The sequence below is a fragment of the Procambarus clarkii genome, chromosome 40 (assembly GCF_040958095.1).
Source record: "Procambarus clarkii isolate CNS0578487 chromosome 40, FALCON_Pclarkii_2.0, whole genome shotgun sequence".
Taxonomy (NCBI): Eukaryota; Metazoa; Arthropoda; class Malacostraca; order Decapoda; family Cambaridae; genus Procambarus; species Procambarus clarkii.
The window spans coordinates 9,967,878-9,978,534 of NC_091189.1; the positions used below are offsets into that span (position 1 = coordinate 9,967,878).

Consider the following 10,657-nt stretch of genomic DNA (forward strand, 5'->3'; position numbering starts at 1 on the left):
ACAAGAAGGTATAATGGGTTTGTTAGATTACATAATATTTGTATTTTTACATTCTTGCAAAGCCAGTAACACACAATGTTTTGGGCAGATTATAATTATAATAATAATTACTTATTATCATAAATCGGCCACAGTTGAAGTGCTGCACTGCATCCGTCTACACGTACAGGACATACTAGTTCCTACTGTTGACACGTGCGATTGAAACCGGATGTCCTAACGAAAGGGAAACCCGGAGACGGAAGTATGAGTATGAATGAGGCTGAGTGTAGCGCATTGAGGCTGGGACCAGGTGCCATCCCCGCGGAGGCTCACAGCCTCATCTGTACCCCCTCCACCCTCCCTCACCCACGGAACCCCACCTGTTGAGCTCCTCACCTGCCACTAACCTCATATATGCTCCTCAACACCTTCACTCGACTCCAATTATTTATATTTTGTGGCCGTGGAAGGTGTTAGTGTTGGCGTGGAGGCGGCAGCGTGGAGGCTTGGATCCCTTCACTAGCGGAGACTGCCTCTTGGTGCTACCATCTATCGGCTGCGGCGCTCTGTTAGTTTTCTGTGCTTATTAGTTTAGTTTGACACCCTTTTTATGTGTGAAGTGAACGCGGGATTGTGAAACTGGGCTGTTTTCTTTATAAAATTGGAAAAAATAAGAGTAAATACTTTAGAGGAGGGAATTGTAATGCGTTAGATATAGATACGTTAAAGAGTAGTTGTTTTGGTGGGCCAGAGCATCATTACCTGCCGATACGTTGATGTCAACCTGTGAACAACCCGAGTGCCTTAATTACAAACTTTTGCAAATGTTTACTGAAAGGTTACATAAATATATATCCAAGTAATGGAGTTATGACATTTATTGTGCCTCTAGTACGACGGAGGAGTGTTAATAGGTGTGGCGGAGAGTGGTAGTAAATGTCACCAGGGCAAGTGGAACAGAGAGCTCGACTCCACCTCTCGTAGTGACCCAAGTAAGTTGCATGATCATAATTATTTTGTAAGTATTTTAATATCGTAGTTTGCTGGCTAGTTCAGAAGTGGGCTGATTGGAGTGAGTTGAATCACGTCAGTGTGAATGAGACCCAGCTGATGGGGTCTTTAGGCAGAAATAATGTTCGCATCAGTTAAGGGATACTTTCTCTCTCGCCATGTCATCAGAAAGTCTCTTGTTATGTTCTTTGTCTCTGTTTTTGTTTTATTTGCTCGCCATCACTGTTATCCCTTTTCCCACTTTGAATGGGTTAAACAGGCAAGACTCTGGACATTGAAGGATAATGTTTTTATTCAAGTTTGTATTTTATGGACCCCATATCCGGTACGGAAATATTAGAGCAGGTTTGTGGTAATTAGCTATTATCATTATTGATAGAGATTGGTAAAATGCATTAAATCTTGTAGAAATACTGTATTAGGATAAATTACCATGCTTAAAATTCACAAAATGAATTTTACATTATTTATCATAAATTGTCTTAATATATAATGTAATAGGCCTAGCCAAATAAACTATCTTCCATCTTACCATAAACTGTTTCCTCTTGGGGGACAGGAAGCCTGGTAAGCTCATTGAATTTTCCTAGGCCAACTGTTGGCCTTCCCCAGGATGCTGCCTACATTCTTCATATGAGATTAAGAAACAAGTAGTGTATTGTGAAGACTAATAATAAACCGAAGCTACCTTATAACTCTAATATCTCCATTGGTCAAACAATTATGTATTAGCGATAAGACCTACCATTAATGTATAATGACTTATTGTAAATATATACCTCTTGAAATAGCACATTCTCTGTAACTAGCTGACATTGTAACTATAAGGTGTGAAGGATAGATGAAATTGTTTATGTAATAATCTAAGATGAGGTCTGATAAAGACCGTTTGTGCCCTCTGTAATGCTTTTTGTGCTACCACTCACAGGATGAGTATGGGGTGCACAATAAATTAGCCGCCTCCGGTGGCAACAATCAATTCTTCATTCTCTGACCAGGCCTTATGGTAACTTAATCAACCAGACTCTTGCTGCATGCAAACATTACGCATGCTAGTGGTTGTACAAGAATGTAAGAACTCTGTGTGTGTAATTACCTAAGTGTAGTTACATTGATGAGAGCTACGCTCGTGGTGTCCCGTTTAGCCAGTACTCTTTGTCATATAACTCTTTGAAACTACTGAAGGTTTTGGCCTCTACCACCTTCTTAACTTGTTCCAACTGTCTACCACTCTGTTTGCGAAAGTGAATTTTCTTGTATTTCTTCGGCATCTTTGTTTAGTTAGTTTAATGTGTGTGTGTGTGTGTGTGTGTGTGTGTGTGTGTGTGTGTGTGTGTGTGTGTGTGTGTGTGTGTATTTACCTAGTTGTGTTTGCAGGGGTTGAGCTTTGCTCTTTTGGCCTGCCTCTCAACTGTCAATCAACTGTTTACTAACTACTTTATTTTTCACAACACACACCCCAGGAAGCAGCCCGTGACAGCTGACTAACTCTCAGGTACCTATTTACTGCTGGGTAACAAAGGCATTCAGGGTGAAAGAAACTTTGCCCATTTGTTTCTGCCTGGTGTGGGAATCAAACCCGCGCCACAGAATTACGAGTCCTGCACGCTATCCACCAGCTGTTAAGTGAAAGGGAATTTTATATTATCTGTAAAATAATAATAAATCAGTAATCACTATGCAAACTTTGGTCAATAAGACAAGACCTTTCAAAGGAAGACAGTCAAAAGCTAAAATTGAACCTCATTGAAGCAAATGTCTAAATGGGAATAGAAATGAAGAAAGATTTTTTTTCTACAAAGTGTTAGGGACTGGAAAGCTAGTGAAATGGTAGCAACAAAAACGAAGCAACAAAATCATTAGTAGTAGGTGGAGTAAAGAACAAAAGGAAAGGGGAACATGTTCCTGAAAATTGTATATACCAACATAGATGGAGTTCACGGCTCCAATAAAAAATATTGGAGCTGAAAGATATAATTCAGCTTAAGTTCCCAAATATTGTCGCATTAACAGAAACAAAACTTGAAGAAAATATTTTAAATGAGATCATACTTCCAAGGGGCTACTCAGTTTGGAGACGTGACAGAAAAACTAGGAAGGGGGAAGGAGTGGCTGTGCTGGTGAAAGAACACCTTTAGATAAAAAGAGTTAATACTTGACAAATCTCGAAGTTGACATAATAGCATTGCAGGTCTGGAATCAGGATGATTAACTGATAATTGTAAATGCCTACAGCCCACCAGCAAGTAGGTTGGTGGGGCATGGACGAAGGAAGAACTGAATGACAAACGAGAGGACCTCATAATGGTCATGAGAGATTATAGTAAAAGCAGATAAAGATAAATCACGGTTGTTGGTACTGGGGACTTCAACTTTAAAGCAATAGACTTTGAGGCCTTCAAAGCAAGAACAGAGGACATTTGGCAAATTTGTAAACCTCATTCTGGAGACATTCGTGTATCAACACTTCAAGCAGGCCACAAAAATGAAGGAAGAAGGGATGTTCTGTCAGTACTGGATCTAATATTCACCAGCAAAGAAGAGATATTTGACATCCAATACCTTCCTTGCTTGGGAAAGTGTGATCATGTCCTGTTGGACATTAAATATTTTTTGAGAGATAATCTAGAAGAAAATGGGGACATTGAAACAGTTGTTAATCTTGATTTCAAAAGAGGACACTATGGGGAACTTAGAAAAATTTTTAATGTGTAATTGGACAGACTTGTTGCTAGGCAAGAAAGTTAATGAGATGTCAAATGTTGCAAAATATATGATGAAGGCACACAAACATTTACACCAAAACAGAGATGTAGGACCAGTAAACAGGATTGGTTAAAAAAAAATTGCAAGAGGGCCAGAGACCAAAAGACACAAAAAATGGAATCAATGTAGGAAGAGGCCAGTCTTCCAAACATACCAGCGATACAAAGATGCGAGAAACAACTACACAGCAGTGAGGAGAGAGGCAAAAAGAAATTTTGAAAAAGGGATAGTGGACAAATGTAAAATAGAACCAGGCCTAGTCTATAAATTCATAAACAACAAATTGCAGGTAAAGGATAATATTCAGAGGTTGTAAATGGGAAACATTCATGAAAAATGAAAAGGAAATGTGTGAAACATTAAACAAAAAGTTTCAAAGTGCATTTGTACAAAATTAAATTTTCAGGGAACCAGACAAAATAAAAATTCCAGAGAACAACATAGAGCACATAGAGGTGTCTAGAGACAAAGTGAAAACAATGTTCAAGGAGCTAGATAAGAACAAAGCAGTTTGCCCAGATGGAGTTTCACCATGGGTTCTAAGAGAATGTGCACTCAAACTCAGCATTCCACTTCAACTGATTTTTCAGGCATCCTTGTGTGCAGGAGTCGTAGCAGATGTGTGGAAAAAGGCTCGCATAGTTCCAATCTACAAAAGTGGCAGGAAGGAGACCCCCCTCAATTATAGACCTGTATCACTGACAAGTGTTATAGTCAAAATATTGGAAAAAATAATTAAAACTAAATAGGTAGAACACCTGGAGGAAAAACAATATATCATACAGTCATTATGTCTTTTGATCTGGAAGATCCTGTGTGACGAATTTACTCGGTTTTTATGATCGAGCCACAGAGATGTTACAGGAGAGATGTTTGGGTTGACGGCATCTATCTGGACCTAAAAAAAATGGCTGTCGACAGTTCCACATAAGAGGTTGTTCTGGAAACTGGAACATATTGGAGGAGTGACAGGTAAGCTTCTAACATGGTTGAAAAATTTTCTGATAAAAAATGAAGGCAGTAATCAGAGACAATGTATCGAACTTGAGAAATGTCACAAGTGGGGTACCACAGGGTTCAGTTCTTGCACCGGTAATGTTCATTGTCTACATAAACGATCTACCAGATGGAATACAGAATTATATGAACATGTTTGCTGTTGTTGCTAAGATAATAGGGAAGATAAGAAACTTAGATGATTGTCATGCCCTTCAAGAAGACAAAATAAGTACTGTATATGGAGCACCACTTGGCAAATGGAATTTAATGTAACTAAATGCCATGTTATGGAATGTGGAATAGGAGAACATAGACCTCACACAACCTATAAATTATGTGAGAAATCTATAAAGAATTATGATAAAGAAAGAGATCTAGGGGTGGTTCTAGATAGAAAACTATCACCCAAGGATCACAAAAAGAACATTGTACGAGGAGCCTACACTTTCTAAATTCATAATTGCTTTTAAATATATGGATGGCAAAATGGAATATGCAGCGGTTGAATTGGTGCCCATATCTTAAGAAGCACATCAACAAACTGGAAAAGGTGCAAAGATGTGCCACTAAGTAGCTCCCAGCACTGAAGGACAAGAGCTATGAGGAGAGGTTAGAGGCATTAAATATGTAAAAACCAGAAGATAGAAGAAAAAGAAGTGATATGATCACTATATACAAAATAGTAACAGGAATCGATAAAATTGATAGAGAAGAATTCATGAGCCCTGGAACTTCAAGAACAAGAGGTCATAGATTTAAACTAACTAAACATAGCTGCCAAAGAAATATAAGAAAATTCACTTTTGCAAACAAACTGGTAGACGGTTGGAACAAGTTAAGTGAGAAGGTAGAGGAGCCCAAAACTGTCAGTAATTTCAAAGCGTTATACAGTGGGGCCTCGATTTACGATGGTAATCCATTCCCAGAGACGTATCGTAAGTCGAAACGATTTTTCCCATACGAAATAAAGGGAATTAAATTAATCCATTCCACGCTCTCAAAAATATTAATTTAAAAATACATTTTATACTGAATACAATTTTTTTTTCCTCTAACTACAATACAGTACATATGTTTATCTTACCCTTATGGAGGACTCTTGATGGCATATGGAAGATGGTGATGAGGGGGAGGGGGAGAGGTGTTACCATTTGGAAGGGGAGTCCCCCTTCCATTGTGACATCAGGCAGTGAGGACTTCTCTGGGGTACACACACTAGCACATTTTTCCTGCATACTACTAGGACCTGATTCTGGCTCACTGCTTGATTTTCACCCTAGAAATCGTTCCATTGAAGATTTTTTTCCCTTCTTTGCAACACTTGTCTGTAGTGAGGCATCACATTGTCATTAATGAATTCAATGCAATGGCCTGCTACAGCTTTATCTGGGTGATTCTTTTCAGCAAAATTTTGCAGTTCTTCCCATACTGTACACATTTTCTTAATGAGGAAGGACATCCTCTACTGCTGCCTTCTCCTCCTCCCTTGAAGATTTGTTGTACTGCCTAGCTAGTTCAACAACACGAGTACCATTTTCATATTTATGACTGATCTCTTGTTTTTCTCTATGGTCATTCTTACATGTGTTTTCATATGTTGAATCTTAACACTGACTTTTGTGGGACCCATGGAGTGATATATAATAAACAGTTTTATGTTCGAAAAGCAAAAAATCACCACAAAAATAGAATTTCTTATAAGCGTGATCATCACTAAGCGGGTGGCTCTAGTAAACTGTGGCAGGTCGGCCTGCGTGACTGGGAACTATGCGCTCGGTCGACCCAAACGTGTATCAATGAATATCAAGACATAATATTATTATGTCTCTACATATTATTATGTAGAGACGTAATAATCTACACGTGGAAGATATTAGAGGGACTGGTTCCAAATCTGAAAACAGAGATTACATCATATGAAACCAGTAGGCATGGCAGGAAGTGCAAAATGCCCCCATTGACAAGCAGAGGTGCAATAGGTACGCCGAGGTAGAACTCCATCAACATCAAGGGCTCAAGACTTTACAACACTCTCCCACTACACATAAGGGGCATAATTGGCCAGCCTCTCACAGTGCTCAAGAAAGAACTCGACAAACACCTCCAAGGAATACCTGATCAACCAGGCTGCAAGCAGCCGAGTCCAACAGCCTGGTTGACCAGACGACCAACCAGGAGGCCTGATCAGAGACTGGCCTCCTGGTTGTATAAAATTGTATAAAGTTATACTTATTTTCATTCAATTAGATAGCACTCCTAAGGAGAACACATACTACTTGTTGCCTGGATGCTCAGCCATATTTATTTTTTATTTTTATTTATTTACATATACAAGAGTTCTTAATTCTTGTAAAGCCATTAGCACACATAGCATTTCAGGCAGGTCCTCAATCTTATTTTTCCCAGAATATGACCTGCCAAATCGTTAAATAACCAGGTGTACATATACTGCTGTACAGAGGTCACAGTTAAGGATTGGCGCCCACTCAATCCTCCCCAGGCAGGATACGAACCCAGGCCAAAGTGCTCACGAAACACCGAGCAAGTGTCTTAACATTGTGCCAAGGGGATTGTATATGGGTATCCAGTACAGTATTATCATTCAAGGATGTTCCAAGAGAGGTGCCAAGATGCACTTGGAAACAAGAAACCAAACATCCATGTTCAGCAACTCATTCCATGAGAACCAATGACTTTTAACCCCCTGCACTTTGCACCTGTTTCATGTGACAACTTCATGGTGCACACACATGCTGGTGTGTGCTGGTGGCTGAGTGGACAGCACACTGGATATAGTCCTGTGGTCCGGGTTTGATTCCTGGTGCCGGCAGAAACAGATGTGCAGAGTTTCTTTCTCACCGATTACCTAGTGATTTACATTACTGTTACCTAGCAGTAAATACTGTAGGTACCTGGGTGTTAGACAACTGTTATGGGCTGCTTCCTGGGTGTGTGCGCGCGCGTGTGTGTGTGCGTGCGAAAAAAAAAGAGAGAGAAGTTAGTAACAGTTGATTGATTGACAGTTGAGAGGTGGGCCGAAAGAGCAGAGCTCAACCCCCTGCAAGCACAACTAGGTGAATACAACTCGGCGAATACACAATTTTTTTGTTTTAAATAATTTTCTTTCAAATATTGTTAAAATGTGTTCCCAGATCATTTAAATTAAAAACTTATAAAATAAAATTTATGTAGCTAGCTTTGGCTGTTATGGAGAGAGGAAATACTGTACATTGATGATGATGCTCATTCACAATCACTGGTCATGATTATGGTCACTAAATCTTGAATATGAATAATTGTTCTCATTTTCATTCACAAATTTCACACAAATTCACCTTCATTTTCTAAATGAACATGGGGTCCCAATGCATGATGTACAGTGGCAAGAAGCCACAATTGTGTACTGTGGTTGTCTTATCTCACTTTGGGAACATTGTCAGCAGGATTGCTACCCATGGTGGCTATGTTAGTACCAAGGGCCTCACTCCCAGGAAGGGTTATCTTGAGATGATTTCGGGGCTTTAGTGTTCCCGCGGCCCGGTCCTTGACCAGGCCTCCACCCCCAGAAAGCAGCCCGTGACAGCTGACTAACACCCAGGTAAATATTTTACTGCTAGGTAACAGGGGCATAGGGTGAAAGAAACTCTGCCCATTGTTTCTCGCCTGCGCCCGGGATCGAACCAGGGACCACAGGATCACAAGTCCAGTGTGCTGTCCGCTCGGCCGACCGGCACCCTTGGATTTTGGTGCCCAGGATTTTGTTCCAAGATGGTGTCTTTTTACTGGAGACCTCAGGAAGAGGTTATTGTGGGTACATGTGACGTCCATGTACCCACAGGAGTTTTAAATCTTATGCTAGACCTAAAAGCAACACTGGTCACAGTGTGCATTTGAAGAGTTTATGTATGACATTAATTTACATGCCAACATGGTGTATTTAGTTAAAATTTTTGTCACATTGATTGATACGGAGATTCATGGTTTTAGTAGCTGGTGACCAAAAACTTAACTTATTTTGGTACCAGTCGCTTGACACCCTTTATTGCCCATAATGCATCTTTCTTGGTGTCTACCCTGGTATCTTTCTACAATTAAAGGACTGTATTTCTGTCTGACAACACAAGAGAACAAATGCAATCGAATATAACTACCTGAAATTTAACTATAAAAAATAAACATGATTTTTGTAAGAACTGAACACTACTCATGGAAAATTGCCATTATAGCATTATCTTTACAGGTTTCTGTTAGATACCTTTCTCTTTTCAATATGTTTTTGGAGTACTGTACAGTATATTTTAGAGTCCTGGCATTTTTGTGGTTTCATTCTTTACACTGGTGCAGACAGACATTAAATTTGTTTCAGTTTTGGTGTTTGGAGACTGGTGAACTTTCCCTTCTTGTTTGCACTAACACACCTGCATGCACATACTCACTCACTCACTCCTGATTGCTTTCTGCATTTGTATTCTTAATATGAGGGGGACAGGGTGCAATGCTGCCATCTAGTAGTGTGCTGCAAAGGTAAACAAATGTGATGATTGGTTGCTAACTGGGCCTACTGGGTACCAATTGGTTACCCTGACCCATTGGTACCCAGTAGGCACACATACTGTACTTCTTTACCCCAGCTGTTGATAGACAGTTTGGTGCATGGTATCCAGAACAATAAAATCAAATAAACAAATAAATCAAACAAATGGCTTTTTTTTATCTAAATGACCCTACTTTATCTAAATGTGACTTTCCCAGAAGATTTTTGTTGGTAGCTACTGTAAGTAAAAAAATTTAGTTAGTATACAGTGCTATATATTGATGTGTATATTACTGTATTACTTTATAATTAATTTACTGAATTAAATTAAGTAATTAGTTTTAACTATATATAAAGTATTTAAAATTCGGTACTGTACTGAATTTTTCAAAATATGCATTTCCTCAGTCTACTCATCTTTTTTGAATTAGCTAATTTTACCCCTTCCTAAGAAATGTGTTTATGATTCTGCATAGTCAAGTATGTTGACATATCCTACTAATGTCACATATTGGATACATATTGGATATATTGTCCAACTGTTGTATCCAATATACTGTATATATATTTGGATATGGATTTGTGGATTTGTATATACTGTATATATATTTGATATGGTAATTGAAGTGGTGCGGAAAAACCACAGAGAAATAGAAAGGGAATGTTGAATGTTTCAGCTAGTAAGAGCCTTTCTTAGCAACAGACTGGCTAAGGAAGCATAGAGGATGGAGTCCATTTTGGCCATGGAACCATTTGATGGCATTTCAACTAGTAAGCTGTGGTCACTATATGGACATAGGCTATGGTGCTTAGAAGTCCTTCAGTGCACCATGTTGTGTTTTCGTCCTGTTTCTCGTTTTTTATGAGTAGCATTAGTAGCAGTGGGTTTTTAATTTTGAGATTATGCACCTAATGCATGGTACTCTCCTTAGGTCAATCTTTGATTGCAACAATAATACTAATAACGTGACTACAATATACTGCTGCGTACCACATGGTAAAGAACGTAATGCAGAATCACGATCTTCCTCAGGGCCGATTTGCCATAAATAAAATGTAATACAATATACTGTAAGGACCATATAATATACTGTATGTATTATATTAAGCAGTCTTCAACTTCTTGCTTTTCTGATATTAAGTATTCAAAAAATATTTTTATTTTGTAGATATATTTAACTTAATATTGTACAGGGTACTAAATGTTGTATAATATGGTTTGTATGCATAACTTTTCCTGTATGTGGAAATTGAACTTGTCCCACTAACATGATCATTTCCAGTTACTCAAGGAATTTCATAATTATTTTTGGATATTTAATTATTTGTGAGCAGAAAATATGTCTGCTAGGTAGGGTAGTTGGG

The 10,657-nt window shown here is 38.8% G+C and overlaps 1 protein-coding gene across 1 annotated transcript in view; it reads left to right on the forward strand.

Annotated features, from left to right (window-relative positions):
• Positions 1-383: 383 nt before the first annotated feature.
• LOC138349887 (protein hunchback-like) overlaps positions 384-10,657 on the forward strand; it is a 370,035-nt gene continuing 359,761 nt past the window's right edge. The window contains exon 1 of the mRNA XM_069339059.1: positions 384-974. The gene's annotated coding sequence lies outside the window, so the exon portion shown is untranslated. The remainder of the gene's footprint in view (positions 975-10,657) is intronic.